Source organism: Pinus tabuliformis, chromosome 6 (genome assembly GCF_031772625.1).
Source record: "Pinus tabuliformis cultivar Carrire ecotype Pingquan chromosome 6, CPIR1, whole genome shotgun sequence".
In the NCBI taxonomy this organism is placed as follows: domain Eukaryota; kingdom Viridiplantae; phylum Streptophyta; class Pinopsida; order Pinales; family Pinaceae; genus Pinus; species Pinus tabuliformis.
The window spans coordinates 1,064,459,325-1,064,469,849 of record NC_142292.1 but is presented as its reverse complement, the minus strand read 5'-3'; the positions used below and the strand labels follow the sequence as shown (position 1 = coordinate 1,064,469,849).

Genomic DNA, 10,525 nt, shown 5'->3' with positions numbered 1-10,525 from the left:
TCATGCACATCAAACAGAGATAATATGACCACGTCACGACCCTAGGAATTTGGCTGTCCAACTCACCCCAACGGGGCCCATAAACTCTTAGTGTTACATCTCCTCGGGTTAGGGTTTTGGTTGTTTAGGGTTTTCTCTTATTGTTCAATAATAAAAAGGCCCTCGAGCCTCATTGTAAGGCAGTTCAGAGGCATGTAGCCACCACATCTCTTCTTAGGGATAAGCTACCATCACCCTAGCTGGTTTATTTCCGTTTCGATTTATAAGCATATTTCAGTATTTTACATTAATCAAATGAAGTATTATTTCCGCTGCATCTCTATGTTTATGGTTATCTCTGTAATTTGTTGTGTTCCTGTTTAAATCCGGATCATGCATAGACCTACCCATGGTCCGCGGACTATGGGATTGTATAAAAAGGAGAGTATTAGAGAGTCTAAGGCATTTCATAGTTGATGATTGATGTAATGGGTCACTAAGAAATGAAGAGCAAAGATTCTTAGAGTAGAAGAGAGACTCTGCAGCTGTGTGTGAAGAGGCCTAGAGTAGAGTCCACAGCTAAGTGTGCGGACCCCTGCAATTGAGTGCACAGGGTAGCCTTGAGTCTGTAAGAAAATCTGAAATATTAATAAAGAGATTATTTTGGAAATATCTATGATTTTCCCAATTACTTATGTTATGAATGAATGTGTTTATGTTATGATGAATAATGAGTCTACGATTTAATACTGTATTGATGCGTGATTATGCATATTTTACATTGCTATAAGAACGCAAGTAATAATATATATTTACGCGGAGAATATATTAATGCATGGTAAAGTTATCGTACACTTAAGTCGATCTGGGTAAATACAGAAGTAGGAGTGCTTACAGAGGTGCGTAAGTGGTTGATTCAACTGTTTAGGGTTCGCAAAAGACAGTCGTAGACCTTCACGAAGGTCTAGAAACTAGTACTACTTCGGGTGAGACTTTAGCATGTGCTCCGTGGATTGATGCCGAAAGGGCCAGTAGTGTAGGGATTTATTTGGCAAACTTAACTCTGAACCTGGGTCAGGACCCACTAAGCCAACAAGTGGTTCCATTGCTGGGACCTGAACCCGGGTCTCTCGGGTGAGAGCCGAGTACCCTAACCAACTAGACTACAATGGAAAAAACAGAATGTAAAGGAAGACAGTGCAGGACCAACAACCGAGCAGCTGATGGAGCAGAACAAGTAGGAGTACCACGTAGAGCGTTGTTGAAGTAGCAGTGGCATAGGTCAAGTTGGGAGGTCTCCGCAGTAAGATCTCTTCAACAGAAAAGTGACTCGGGGGTGAGTCATGATATTTGTGTTGGGGGCCTGCTGGGACAGGGTCCCCTGTGGTCAATTTTGGGGAAAAAGCCCATGTTTTGGGATAGAAAGCCCAAGTTTTTGTTATGTAAAGTGTAAAGTCTCCGCAAGTTGTGATCACGGAGCATGTAGATAGTAAGTGTTATAAAGGGATTTTCCCTTCTTTTATGTAAGTTGTGTCGGCTTGTATATACCTACGCATGGCCCGTAGACCATGAGATTGTATAAAAAGGAGGGTCAAGAGTATGATTTCAAAGTTATTGTGAAGCCGAGGAGATTGAATGCAGGACCGGATCATTTGCCGCGCATTGAAACAAGAGAGGAGCCTACTAATTTAGGGGAGGGAATGCCTAACATGCAGCTCTTTGCAGTATGCGTGGTAGAAAATCATTTTGTAGACACCATCCACTTGTTGACTACTGGAACGGCTCTAGAGGGGTACACTAGTCAACAAAAGAAGGAATTAGTGGTGCACATAGCAAACTTCTCTGTTATTGCAAGTCACTTGTATAAGATGGGATCAGACGAGTTATTGCAACGCTATGTGCCTGATTTTGAACGAAGCAGTGTCCTAGTTGAAGCTCATGGAGGGACTGCGGGAGGACATTATGTAGGAAAAGCATCATAGAAGATTTTACGTGTTGGGTTGTGGTGGTGAACCTTGCATAAACATTATAAAGCATATTGTAGGGTGTGCGATGCATGTCAGTGAACTGGCAGGCTGTTGCGAAGGGATGAGCTTCCTTTGAATCCACAGGTATCATTGCAGCCATTTGAGAAATGGGCAATTAATTTTGTAGGGCCAATTTAGCCTCCAGGAAAGAAGGCGGGTGCACGATATATCATCACCGCGATCGAGTATTTGACCAGATGGGTAAAGGCACAGCCTATGAAGGATTGTACAGGGGCAACAATAATGAAGTTCCTATTTGAATATGTGCTGACCAGGTTCAGTTGCCCAAAGATTTTGATGAGTGATCACAGTACGCACTTCCTTAATGAAACGATCAACGCGCTCATAGAAGAGTTCCAAGTTTATCATCAAAAGAGTACACCATATCATCCTCAAGCCAATGGAATAGTGGAAGCGTTTAATAAGATATTGAAGAATGTGTTGAGAAAGGTTTCCAATGCACAAAGTAATGATTGGGAAGTGCACGTACCTGCTATGTTATGGGCGTATAGGACTACCTGTAAGAAGATGACTGGATAGACACCTTTCATGTTGGTATATGGCGTAGAAGCGGTGATGTTTATGTAATACATTTTTCCTAGTCTACGGATAGTAATGTTCACAGGAATGGCGGATTGTGTAGCCTTAGAAGAGCGGCTTGCACAACTAATAGAGCTAAAGGAAGATAGATTCTTGGTTGGATTCCATCAACATGTTCATAAGGAGAATGAAAAGGCATGGCACGATTGGAACATAAAACTGCGCACCTTCAAGGTAAATGATTTAGTTTTATTATATGACAGCAAGTTTGATAAACTTCCAGGAAAATTTTAGATGTATTGGCTGGGGTCGTATGTTATCAAGGAGATTACCGATGGTGGAGTAGTTCAGCTTGTGAAATTGAATGGAGATCCATCTCTGGGAAATGTAAATGTCATCTGATTGAAGCCATACACTGGGGATCTGGCTAGATGACTATATGATGGTAGCACATTCTTAATGCTCTAGGCAGTTGCAAGGAGGTGCAGGACTATAAACTACACTGTCGAGGTTGCAAAGCTGCGCGATGAGGGGTCTGCAAGGAAAAGAAGGGTGTCACAATACCAGCAGACACGCGAAGGGAGCTGTGCTACAAGACGAGAGACTGCGCAGCGTAGCCAAAAAGTGACTATTACTGTCACTATTCATGATTTGACTGCCAGAAGACAGGTAAGAGGATCGGGTTGCTGGCATTTAAGGCATTTAAGGCTGAAATCAAGTGTGAAATATTTGGAAATCTGCCGCCAATCTCGCATTTATGAACAGATTTGGGGGGAATAGTCGAATTTGAATTCAAATTTTCCTATAAAGTACAGATGGTGGTCCAGCGAGAAACACTTTGCTTTCTGATAATTTTTTAGTGTTGTTGTTTGTTACATGGGCTCTTTGAGAATTTACTTGCAAGCCCTGTGTCTGAGCCCGATCAGAACCTCATTAATAGCTTCATTTCTGCACCAGTTGAGACTGCTAGTATTGGGGGCATTGTCGTGTCTAAGGGAGTTTCCCCTGAGGTCATAAGTATGGAGGCTCCTGCAGCAGTGCTTAAGGCATCAAGGTCACCTAGGCCAAAGCCTACACTGACAAGAGAAGTTACCAAGCCGAAGAAGGATAAACAGAAGAAGAAAATGCTGGTGCATGAATCACTGAGGAAGCATGCAGCCACACAGGCTCAGAGAAAAGAAAATCCAACCGCGCAAGAGAAGGGAAAAGTGATAGACCTGGAGGCAGACGAGGGCATGGAAGACATAGATGTTAAGGGAGTAGACCCTATTTTGAAGCTGCTAGAGTACATCCCTTCACACCAGCGCTAGGTGAAGGTCCCAAAGGACCCAGATGGGGGAAAGTTCCTCTTGGAGACACCCATACTGCCCGAAAACATTAGTTTTGAAGGTTCACACTTGGCATTCATCCCACGTCTGAAACTTGAATATTGGGATTTAAGGGACATTGAGAGGTTCCCCCACCTAGCTACCGATACCTTCATGAAGAAAGTATTCTACAAGGAGTCTGTTGTCACCACGCTGAAGCCAGTGGAATGGATTCATGAGGTAAACAAGGCAGGGTTGTTGAACCTCCTATGGGTGCCTTACTACCACCGCGACCCCATAAACTTCATAGTCATTAAGTAGTTGTTGTGCCTTGTGCATGACGGGTGCTTGGGGTTGAGTGAGCCAATACTAATCACTGATATGTTGATCCATAGGATCACATTACTCCCTAATTCAGGACTAAATCTGGAGAAGGCATTCAACAACAATACGAGCAAGCACGACCTCGTCGAGAAGATGAAGGACAAGTTCAAACTTGTTAAGAAAGTGCGCTGGTATTCTATTTCCAGTATTACTGACCCCACGGTGAAGGTGGCCACCCAAATTTTGGTTTGAAACGTGATGAGGAAGTGTCACACGGATGAGGTGCCAGCACCAGTGGCTTCGTTGGTAGCCCAGTGCATGGAGGGCATACAGTTTAACTGGGCACGCTACCATGTGCAGCAAGTTCCTCACAAACTGCAGAGAAGCATAGGACCAAAGTAAAACTTTACATTACTCATGGCTATTACTGTCAATTGTGCTGGTCACATGGGAGTTGCCGAAGGACAGCCAGTTTCCTCCGATTCAGACATATTTACCAGAAGCAGTGAACTTTGCTTCGCTATGGGCCACAAAGGATATTGCGCAGGTTTGAGAAAGTAAAGTTTTTTGGGTATTGATGGAGATGAGCATTCATATGTCCATCAACCGAAAGACACGATTGTCATTAACTGTCTTTGAGTAGTTGTTTGGGTAAGAGGAGTTCAAAGTGGACTTCCACCGTGTGTACATCCAGGTGCTAAAGGATTCGGATCAGAAGTGGTATGATCTTTCTTACTTGACTATAGATGATGCCATTGTCGAAGTCCTTAAGCGATGGCCAGCAAATTGGAACAAACCATCAGATTTGGTTGTCGGAACTAGCAAGTCTGCAGAAAAACAGAAAAAGGAAGTGGCCCGACTGAAGGTTCAACATTTGGCAAAAAAGAGGAAGAAGCAGACTAAGGAGAAAGCACGCTCAAAAGCGGAGCATGCCACAAAGGAACAATTAGAGCAGGAAGAGTGTGACTCTAACTGAAGTCAGAAATATCCTTTGCCCTGAACGGAGGATGATGAACAGTCAGAACAGGGCGGCGGAGATTTGGAGAGCACTCCTTTCCACATAAAGCGATATAAAGAACATTGAAAGGAGGGACAGTGAAAGAAGACCAAAGCCTCAAAATCATCACTCGATCCTATCACCTTAACAGAGGGTGACTTGAACAATATTGGAGACAAGGTGAGGGACATGACAGTAGAACTACTGAAGCAGTTTGAGCAACAACAGAAGCAAGTACTAATCACTATATAGATGAGTCTGTGTGAGCTGCAGATCCAAAAAACTAGACTGCAGGCAGGTGCAGGGAAGAGTAGCATGAAACCAACTAGTTTGGCTTTGGGGACCACTCAAGCAACAGAGTTGGTTTGATCCTTGGATCTCTGGGTAGTCACACTGTCACATGGAGCTCTGGGCGCAGAGGCAAAAACTGACAAGGCTACTATCAGCACTTTGAGAAATGTTGGCCTCAACTTGGCCGCGCTCCCCAATGAATTCCTTCACACACTGCAAGCATGTGTGATTGCAGAGCTTAAGTCCCAAGAGCAGCATTCACTGAGCAAGATTAGTGAGCAGAAAGTCAACAATGAACAGATATTCGTTGAGAAGACATTCGTGCTAGAAGCATGGAAGAAGGTTCAAGAGAAGAATGAGTGAACTGCAACAGTGGTAGTCGAAGCATACATAACCGTTCCAGAACTACATATCCTAAAAGAAGCATCGGTGGAGGCCAAATGTAGGAAGTTGGCTACAGGTGTACACAATGCAAGGACAAAGATGGCCAAGGTTCAGTTTGAACTGAACCTTAAAATCATAGAGCTTGAGTTGAAGTCACAACCTTCAACTCCACCAGAGGTCAAAGAACAACGCGAGGCAGTTGTAAAGGATGCACTCGTGACAGTAGATGTCGCGGTGGAGGATTGCACCATGCTCTTTGAATAGTCTATGGAGGTCATTACGACTCTGCAGGAGGATCCTAACCTGTAGAGGTTGAACACAGAGGCCTGAGAATTGCAGCAGCAATATGACAAAGCAAGAACGACGGTGCAAACCATCGCTATATCATAGTGATTGGCTAAGTTGCATGAGGCGAAGCAGTTGCTTGAATAGGTGGAGGTAGCACAAAGGAAAGAGGTAGTTCTCAAGGCTAGATTGGGGCCTTGGCTGGACGAGGTCTATGTTATCTCTCCCTCCATTGAGGAGAAGCTGGCAGGCCTACATCAGACATAGCAGAAGGTAAAGGAAGATAGTGCAGGACCAACAACTGAGCATCTAGTGGACCAGATCAAGCAGGTAGCCACGCAGAGCGCGGATGAAGTAGTAGTGGCACAGTTTCGAGCTAGGAGGTCTCTGCAATAAGATATCTATGCCAGAAGAGTGACACAAGGGCGAGTCATGATATTTGTGTTGGGGGCCTATTGGGACAAGGTTCCCTACAATATATTTTGGGGAAAAATCTGAACTTTTGGGGTAGAAAGCCCAAGTTTTTGTTATGTAAAGTGTAAAGTCTCCGCAAGTTGTGATCGCATAGCATGTAGATAGTAAGTGTCATAATGGGATTTTCCCTTCTTTTATGTAAGTTGTGTCGGCTTGTATAGACCTACCCATGGTCCACGGACCATGGGATTGTATAAAAAGGAGAGTCTTAGAGAATCTAAGGCAGTTCATAGTTGATGATTAATGTAATGGGTCATTAAGAAGTGAAGAGCGAAAATTATTAGAGTAGAAGAGAGGCTCTACAACTATGTGTGTAGAGACCTAGAGTAGAGTTTGTAGCTGAGTGCGTGGACCCCTACAGCGGAGTGCACAGGGTAGTCTTGAGTCTGTAAGCAAATCTGAAATATCAATATAGATTATTATGGAAATATCTATGTTTTTCCCAATTACTTCTGTTATGAATGAATGCGTTTATGTTATGATGAATAATGGGTCTATGATTTAATACTATATTGATGCGCAGTTCTGCATATTTTACATTGTTATAAGAATGCAAGTAATAATATATATATTTACGTAGAGAATATATTAATGCATGGTAAAGTTATCAGACACTTAAGCCAATCTCAGTAAATATAGAAGTAGGAGTGATTACAAAGGCGTGTAAGTGGTTGATTCACCTGATTAGGGTCCATGAAATATAGTCGTAGACCTTCGCGAAGGTCTAGAAATTGATAAGAGGGAGTTATATCGATAAGCCTTGAGGGCTTATCAATCTATGTGAAGTCAGGTTTAGGGCATAAAACTACATCACAATCATCTCTAGGTGCAGAAACTTGGTTCCAGCATCGCCCCATACTGCTTTGGGTGAGACTTTAGTCTGCGCTCCACAGATTGATGCAAAAAGTGCCAGTAGTGTAGGGATTTGTTTGGAAAACTTAACTCTGAACCTAGGTCAAGACCCACATAGCCAACAAATGGTTCTGTTGCTGGGACCGGGATCTGCATAAGGAGATGTGTGATGTTGCATCACTGGAATCCAACTAAGAAGGAAATCGAACATCGATTGGATAGAATTATCCACGAATTCGCAACACAGGAAAATAGGAACCCGTGATTGACGAAAGAACAATGGTTGGATAGGTATTTGTACACATAGATAGGAGAAATTTTCTTTTGTTCCTTCTCGATCGAGCTATACGAGTGGATCGCTAAATTAGCGGATGACCAGGGAAAGTGGAGGCTTGATGATCCAATAGTGTGGACCCCGGAGCTAGTGCGGAGATTGGAAGCCCCTGAAGATAAGATCACATGCACTATCGATCACTGGATTGATAATGTCACCGGAGGATTTGTGACAAAGTTCACGTTCACTACGTCATCAACTAAAGCGAAGCAGAGCAATGCTTCTTCAAGGGACCGCGAGGTAAGTATTTGAGATCTTTGAATACTTGGTTTAAAATGCTGTTGTGTGAAAAGTGGCTTATGAAATTACCTTGATGTTTGGAGCTATGCGAAGTGGAAAGTTGTTTAGGGATAGAAGGAGAATAGGTCCTGAATATGGCCCATTGATTGAGCCTCTTCTGAGTGATGAAAAATGAGCAGCACATGCTTCTTCATAGAGCGTTGTCCAATTAATAAGGCAAGGGTTTCCACAAATACCTCACCCGCCCACACCACCTCCATCTTCACCTCCACCACATACACCTTCGCCCACACCGCCACCACCTCCATCACCATTCAATATGGCGAATACAGTGAAGTTTCCCATTTTCAAGGGCTTGGGAAATGAGGACCCGACCAATTTTGGTTCGTTATGAATGTTGTGTGGAAAGCCTAGAACATTACAGATGATCAAATGAAGAAAGCAATGTTGGCTATTGCTTTACAGGAGCGTGCGCTAACGTGGTACATTAAGTACTGCACTGATAACCCGACGGGTGCATTGGGAGACATTCAGACTGCGCTGAATAAGGAAATTAGTAGGCCCAAGTCTGAAGCGCAATCAATCATTGAATTCAAAGAAATCATGATGAAGCCTGGTGAGACACCCTGGGAGCTGGAACAGAGACTGAAATGAAATATGTGTGAATCTAACATGAATCTTATGGGTGGGTAGCAACGTGAATGGTTTGTGGCTTCACTCTTGCCTCATATAAGGGTTTCTTTATCACAGCAAAAGATTGGGACACAGGTGGAAGCCCTAGAGATTGTGATGAGATTACATGAGACATCGATTCAATATGTTGCTTTGGAGGTTCAACAGATCCATACAGAGTTGTAGAATCTTTGCCTAGAATTCCAAAGTTTGAACAAGGATAGAACAGCTCGACCATAGGTGCACGAGGAAGTTTGGTGTTTGAAATGTAAGAGTCGAGGGATGATAAGGATCATAACCCTCTCTTCGAGAATTATGTTGCAAGAGGACGGTCGATGCCTTTGAGGCCGAAATCTCAAGCAGGGCCAAGTAGAGGGCCCGTGCTGTGGTGTGCTATTTGTCAAGTAGCTAGAAAACATGTGACATACAATTGTAACTTGCTGCAGAAATTTGTATAGACATCACAACAGCTCTTCTGCAACTTCTGCAAATCAGTAGGTCACGATGAGCGCAATTATCATAGAGATAATGATGGAGAGAACGCCCACGCACCGGATGTAGACAGAGACTCAACCTCCATATCAAGGCACTTGGGGAGCGCGAGGAGGATATCAGGGGCATGAACGAGGCCAAGGCGGAGCAAGACCTGCGCGAAGTCGGGGACAAGTTATTTGCTACAGTTGCGGAGGGCCAAGACACTACGCACGAGAATGTACGAACCCAACATGCTTGTCATCCCGATACTATACTCAGTTTGACCACGCGATAGAAGAATGCCATGTATTAATAGCTAAGATGCGGGAAAAAGGGATGTAGCCGCAAAAAACTACCGAGAACATGCAGATGATGAGGGTTGAACCTCGCGAAGAGGATCCTAATGTGAATACTGTGCTACGAAGTGGGAGCCAAAATAACCGCATCTTAGTTGGGGTCATTAAGAGGTTATTCCTACTGATAACACCACACCAACAACCATACACCCTCCACCAAGGGTGATATCTCTGTGTTGGCCAACAATGTCGCTTTCCCTACAACATCAAGCCTTTCACAAATGAGGTATTGTGCGATGTTTCTCCCCTTCAAGTTTGTGATGTTTTATTAGGCCAACCATACTTGTGGAAGCATCATGATGTGTATGAATCAAAACCTTGTAATGTTATTATCACTTTTAGAAGAAAACTATATATGATACTATAGGTGGCCTCGCCTACCACCATTTCTTTGATCTCTGCTAAGAAATGCAGTAAGATCTTCTCCCAGACTAGGAAATTTGTTTTCTTCCTTATTTTCTCTCAAGGCAAGGGGAATATCAAGGTCGCATCCATGGCCCTTAGAAGGACTTCCTCCACGCAGCAAAATCAAGTTGATAAGGTTGTGGAAGAGTACAGGAACATCTTCTCCTCACCCACAGGGGTACCTTTGCAATTCCAAGTCGAGCATTCGATCGATCTGACTCCCAGATAACCTATAACTAATTGGCCAATATACCATTGATCTCTTCTCGAAAATGAGGAAATCAAGTGGTAAATCCAGGAGTTGCTACAAAAATGAAACATCCGACCAATTTCCTCACCTTTTGGGAGCCCAATTGTACTCTAATAGAAGAAAGATGGGACCTAGAGACGCTGCATTAATTATAGAGCACCAGATAAAATCATCGTTAGGAATAAGAACCCGATCCAACAGATTGATGACCTTCTTGACCAGCTCAAGGGGGCTAAGTACTTCAAAAAGATTGATTTGAAGTCCGGATATTACCAAGATCCAAATAGAACCCTTAGATGAATGGAAGACCGCCTTCAACTTCAAGGAGGGTCTA

The 10,525-nt window shown here is 43.5% G+C and overlaps 1 non-coding gene across 1 annotated transcript; it reads right to left on the bottom strand.

Moving 5' to 3' along the window:
• Window positions 1–1,079: 1,079 nt before the first annotated feature.
• TRNAE-CUC (transfer RNA glutamic acid (anticodon CUC)) lies at window positions 1,080–1,152 on the bottom strand. Its single transcript has one exon. It is a non-coding gene; the product is annotated as a tRNA-Glu (tRNA).
• Window positions 1,153–10,525: the final 9,373 nt, after the last annotated feature.